Raw genomic sequence first — 6,752 nt, forward strand, 5'->3', positions numbered from 1 at the left:
ACAAGACGAGAAGGTTCAGTCGGAGATCTTCACACTACAACACTATTAGCAGATGTGGCTACAATTAAAATCTTTTTCTTCCAGGAAACAGGTCAAAAATATCAATGACATCCTCCAATTTTCATCCAATCAGATGCTCTCTAGAATAAGCACAGTGGCTAATGGCTGTTTTTATTTTTTTAAGGAATGAGCTCCTCCTACCCAAAAAGAATATTTATTTCTTGCTTGTTTAACATTTTTGTGTGATACTGATGGTTTATTATATCACTCAGTGTATTTACAGACATTATAGTTCACCAGGCTGCCATTATCATCTCATTAATATTAACATTAACCAACTGTTTTTGACCTCAATCTTTACATTAATTTTAAAAGTGAAATACTGGCTTTAACAGTGCATTAAAGGATTAGTTCACTTTCAAATTAAAATTTCCTGATAATTTACTCACCCTCATGTCATCCAAGATGTTCATGTCTTCCTTTCTTCAGTCGAAAAGAAATTAAGGTTTTTGATGAAAACATTCCAGGATTTTTCTCCATATAGTGGACTTCAATGGAGCCCAAATGGCTGAAAGTCAAAATTACAGTTTCAGTGCAGCTTCAAAGCTTTCTACACGATCCCAGATGAGGAATAAGGGTCTTATCTAGAGAAACCATCACTCAATTTCTAAAAAAAAAATAAAATAAAAATTATATACAGTACAGTCCAAAAGTTTGGAACCACTAAGATTTTTAATGTTTTTAAAAGAAGTTTTGTCTGCTCACCAAGGCTACATTTATTTAATTAAAAATACAGTAAAAACAGAGTAATATTGTGAAATATTATTACAATTTAAAATAACTGTTTTCTATTTGAATATATTTGACAAAGTAATTTATTCCTGTGATGCAAAGCTGAATTTTCAGCATCATTACTCCAGTCTTCAGTGTCACATGATCCTTCAGAAATCATTCTAATATGCTGATTTGCTGCTCAATAAACATTTATGATTATTTTCAATGTTGAAAACAGTTGTGTACTTTTTTTTTCAGGATTCCTTGATGAATAGAAAGTTCAAAAGAACAGCATTTATCTGAAATACAAAGCTTCTGTAGCATTATACACTACCGTTCAAAAGTTTGGGGTCAGTAAGAATTTTTATTTTTATTTTTTTGAAAAGAAATTAAAGAAATGAATACTTTTATTCAGCAAGGATGCATTAAATCAATCAAAAGTGGCAGTAAAGACATTTATAATGTTACAAAAGATTAGATTTCAGATAAACACTGTTCTTTTGAACTTTCTATTCATCAAATAATCCTGAAAAAAAATATTGTACACAAATATTTTGTACAATTGTACACATTAAATGTTTCTTGAGCAGCAGATCAGCATATTAGAATGATTTCTGAAGGATCATGTGACACTGAAGACTGGAGTAATGATGCTGAAAATTCAGCTTTGCATCACAGGAATAAATTACTTTGTCAAATATATTCAAATAGAAAACAGTTATTTTAAATTGTAATAATATTTCACAATATTACTCTGTTTTTACTGTATTTTTAATTAAATAAATGTAGCCTTGGTGAGCAGACAAAACTTCTTTTAAAAACATTAAAAATCTTAGTGGTTCCAAACTTTTGGACTGTACTGTATATAATTTTTATTTTATTTTTTTTTTAGAAATTGAGTGATGGTTTCTCTAGATAAGACCCTTATTCCTCATCTGGGATCGTGTAGAAAGCTTTGAAGCTGCACTGAAACTGTAATTTTGACTTTCAGCCATTTGGGCTCCATTGAAGTCCACTATATGGAGAAAAATACTGGAATGTTTTCATTAAAAACCTTAATTTCTTTTTGACTGAAGAAAGAAAGAAATGAACATCTTGGATGACATGGGGGTGAGTAAATTATCAGGAAATTTTAATTTGAAAGAGAACTAATCCTTTAACACGAGTACAGGAATCTAGCTATATGTATTAATAATAACATGCAATTATATATTCTTAAAACGTAAAGCAATACAATGTAACTGATTACCTTATATTTTCGTCTGAGGCATGTATTATGATTTTAAGTCAATTTTGTTTCTTGTTAATGTATATAAATTGTTCTTATCACCCTCATCTTATGTATGTCCATTTTCTCAGTTACTGTGCTCACCGTCACACACTTATAAACACAAATAAACGGAGTATTTTAGACAGAAGTCTCTGATTCTGAGATGGTGCAACTTCACGGTCTCTCTGCCGGTCGCAGTTCTTCTGTCGGCCGCTAGAGACACACAGGCTGCTTTCATCATGACGGGTGAGAAATGAAACCATCTGATGATCCCTCAGTTTCTACAACTCTTCGAAGCATAAAGGATGTATTTTCTCAGTGGGTTCGTTGTGTTTTAGATAAACAAAAACGGTTTCCTCTGCTAATCGCAGTATCTCGTTTGCGGTACCTTTTTTTCCAGTCGTCTTCTCTCACCTTTTTATCTTCATCTTTCTGTTTTCTTCATCTCTCTACCACTTCCATTTTTAAAGGACATTTACTGGACTCCCTCTCACTGAAGACGAACTGTGTCCGAGCGGGAAACTCGGGAAAACTCTCCTCACTCCTGTTGTAAGCCAGCAATGTACGGGTCTAACCTAATCAGTTTTTAATTAATAATAATTTAAGTTTCTAACAATACAATGCAAAGACGGACGCATAAATGCATAGAGATTGACTTTGTAGCGGCTAAACTGTGATGTTAGATCAATATTGTGAATTTGAATGATTAATACTAATAATTATGGAAGTAATACGTTGGAATAGTATATTACACCCATGTTGGAACACATCTGAGTGATTCACCCTGATTCCGGTTTGTTGAACCGGTTCTTAGAATCAAACAGATTCGTTTAAAATAAATAGGACTCCCCTGAACTAAATCCCCTCATTTATTCCTCAAAGTTTTGTCTGCTATCCACTACATAAGTTCCTCAAAGTAATAATTTAAATATTTCTTTATTTCGCTATTAACCCTCTGGTGCTGCTCAAAAATGTCAGAAATTGTTTATTTCATCGAAATGAATACTTTTTAGGGGATTTATGGTACTAAATTATATTTATGGAATAGTTATGATCCATTTATTACCTGTTAATCACTTTTTGATAGACCTGAAAATGAAATATCTAAAACTAATAAACTGTCGTAAATGCTTGAATGCTTTGCAGCACAGACTTGGTCTCTCTTTTAAAGACACTTGGCAGATTATTGCAGAGAAAAAATGTATAAAAATACTTTTATATATATAATATATAATATGCATTTCCAAAACATGTTTTACTCTGAAACTGAGAGAATCAAAGCCATAAACTGAAACAAGTTGTGTTCCAAATTTGAGGTTGATATCTCAAAGCTTTCAAGATTTTGTTGGGCGCAGTACCAAACGCTTCCACTAGATGAAATTCTATTTCCATTAGTTTCCATTGCAGTCATTTTACCAAGTTTCGTACCATTCCGAAGAAGTGAAAAATTCTTAAAGCTGCAGTCCGCAATTTTTGGCCCTCTAGTGGTTAATAAACAGAACTGCACAAGTTTTGCGGAAGAACATTGTAGCCGGAGCTACTTTTCTCCATGTATGTCTATGGCGAGTCACGCAGTTACTGTGATGCTCTGCGGCGAGTCCTACAGTCCGGTCTGAAATAGTCAGAATATAAACACTTATTATAAGTGTACCATAATGATTCAGGGTAAGACAAAAACACGGTTTGGAAAATGGATTCATGTTGTACATTCTCATTATATCATTTTTGTACATTTTGAACAAAAAAAGTTTTGTTCAGCAGCTTTAAGAAAAAAAATTAAAAATTCTGTCAAAAATGACCAAACAGCACTAGAAGGTTAAACGTTTACCTATATTTTTGTTCATTTTCAGAGCACAGGGACCAGAGAAAGTGATCAAAATGGTGATCTTGGTACAAGTCTATTAAATAAAAATATGCAGTGGTCATCTTGGCTCATTTGGTGTCCTAGATGCTCAGACATAAATGGTCAGTTAAAGATATAAAGTAAATGTTAATTTTTGGGTTAACTATTTCTTTTAAATAGTTTAAACAAGTGTTTTGTGTATGATATTTATAGTACACACATACACACACACACTACTGTTTATCATGGCTCTGGTGTTTCTCTTGTATGCGATCAGAGTTTCTTCCTCTTTTTGGTTATAGTTCCAACTCTCCAGGGTTTCACTTTAATAACGCCTACAGTCACACCGCACACACACTTTAACATCTCACCTACTCTTACTGCACACACACACACATACGCAAGTTCAGCTCAGGTCTGCTCGCAAAACACTTTACAGGAGGTAAAAGATCAGACCCTCTGAAAAGGCCACCAGGAGTCTGTGGCATGTGCCTATTTCTCGCTCGAGTTTCTTCTACATTTTATCCTCAATTTGATGTAAATGTAAGTTTAAACCTATTGATGACATCCACACAGGATTTACACACAGAAACGTACATACTGAGTTGAATATCTTCTGTTAGTCATCTCACCATCAAAGTGTACAGCTAAAGCATGACGATTGCAAAGTAAAAATGATCAGATGCGTTAAACACAAACTTCCTGTCGTTGCTCATCTGTTTCCTGCATGTGGGTTAGTAGTGATGCAGTGCAGTGAGATGGTTGCAGCTGTTACACACACACACACACACACACACACACACACAGAGAGATAAAGCTGGGTCATCATCTCAGAAACTACTAAAACACATACAAGTGTTTGTGATTAACACATCTGATGGCTCGTAAACAGACCTGGGATGCAGAAATCGGTTGGACTTTATTTTGAAAGGCAAGTTTCTTCTATAAATTATCTCTATTATTACATTGTAAAAACAGATTGTTTGCCTGATTGAATGGTTTAAGTCCTCTGAAGATCATGTCATATTTCTTGCAGAAAGATGGAGAGTCAGACAAACATTGAACAACTTCTACAGAAGCCTCCTGCTCTACCCTGAAAACTGTTCAATCAAAAAATATTCCTCATGACAACAAATGATAATATGATTCTAATTTGCATTAACAACCTGAAGAGGTTTGGAGGCTTCAAGGCAGATCTTCTCAATCACTGGAGTTTGTTGAAATCATTATGACTTGTATTTTTTTTTTTATAAATCCTGAACTCAAATCCAACATGTTTTTGGCACAGACCTTCAGCCTGTTCTGATGTGGGTCGCTTTAGCTTATGGTTGTCTTGAAACTGATGATCAACACCCCAATGATTTCCATTAAAAGTTCCTCATTGTTATGCCTCCTGAAGCTTTCAAGCTCCGGCCACTAGCTATCAAAATAAACCGGATATTATGAACACCACACATCTAACCATCAAAAAAAGCATTTCATTAACTGAGTGTCTATTTACACTAAGTGCAAATAGCGTCCCTTGTTGGCAAACGCTATTTACACTAGCTTCGCCCACCAATGTCTGGTTAGGCCACTCAAGTTTTTAAAAAAAGACACGCAGAAATCAACGTCAGCTAAAGGCTGATTTATACTTCAGCATCGGACCTACGCCGGAGCCTCTGCGCCGTAGGCTATGCGTCTGTTTTCATTTATAGTTCTGCGTCGTTGTCCGCGTCGACGTGCATGCAGACCACTAGGAGGCAGTGTCCGCGGTCATGTTGAGTATCAAAACAAAAGCCGAAGAAGAAGCAGCTCGTCATGTATGTTGTCAGAGAAGCTTACAAACAGAAACGGCAGAGAAGCGGCAAATAGATAATGACTTTTGTTGCATTTTGACTTCACGTGTCCTCTGAAACAGAGCGTTTTTCATTCCTATGGATGTTGAAAGTGCTCACTCTTCTTCTGTTGCTCCGCGCCAGTTTTTTGACCCGAGGGAGGGGTTCTAGCAGACCAATCAGAGCGCTTGCGGTCCGCGTAGAACTGACGCGTACATTTTTGAAGAGGTGCACGTCAGGCTACGTCGTAGGCTACGCGTGCTACGCACAGCCTACGCCGTTGCTACGGCGTACACTCGACGCAGAAGTATAAATCAGCCTTAAGGCTCGCAGACCTGGCTTTTAACGCAATCAGCACCGGTTTGAATCCGCCTTTTGGCGAGTTCGCGTTCATTTTCAATGAAATTGAAAAGAAAAAAAAAGTTCTATAAACTGTGTAAATAAACTGAATGAGTGTTTAATAATATTAAAAGTGTTTATTGGGTAGGGTTAGGGGAAGGTGTAGGGAGGGGTTTTATTCTCCCAATAAGGCAGCATCCATTTAATAATGTTAATAAATATAGTCTTTACACTATGATATAATTGCATCCTATTAATATACAAAAATACTGAGGTGCAAATAGTATCAGCCAGTATAAAGTATAGATAGCATCTTTACTTTTATTGCAAAGAACTGATACTTTTACATGGTGTAAATAGAATCTATCGCTATTTTCACCTAGTGTAAATAGCATCTATTGCTAAGAAAATATGTCATTTCCTTTTAGTGCAAATAGCCGCTGCCTTTAATCAAGGAGTAGGACATTCTCTTTCCAGAGCATTTTTGAAAAACTGACACACCCATGAGTACAAGATGACATCAACGGTTTAGAGTTTTTTTTACTGGAAGAGAAAAGCTCAATTTTAAAAAAAATTAGGTGTATATAAATGGATATAGATGAGCTCAAAACTTACAAATATGGGAAAAAAAGCCACAACACGCTAATTTTGACTGCAGTTTTTAAGTTTGTCAAAACAAATCAAGAACACAAAAGACAGAAAACACTTC

At 35.3% G+C, this 6,752-nt stretch overlaps 1 protein-coding gene across 3 annotated transcripts in view; it reads right to left on the bottom strand.

Moving 5' to 3' along the window:
* Positions 1-6,752, bottom strand: part of LOC125271747 (NACHT, LRR and PYD domains-containing protein 12-like) — a 1,137,836-nt gene that overhangs the window by 674,733 nt on the left and 456,351 nt on the right. The gene's annotated exons all lie outside the window — the stretch shown is intronic.

The sequence above is a fragment of the Megalobrama amblycephala genome, linkage group LG7, assembly GCF_018812025.1.
Source record: "Megalobrama amblycephala isolate DHTTF-2021 linkage group LG7, ASM1881202v1, whole genome shotgun sequence".
Lineage (NCBI taxonomy): Eukaryota > Metazoa > Chordata > Actinopteri > Cypriniformes > Xenocyprididae > Megalobrama > Megalobrama amblycephala.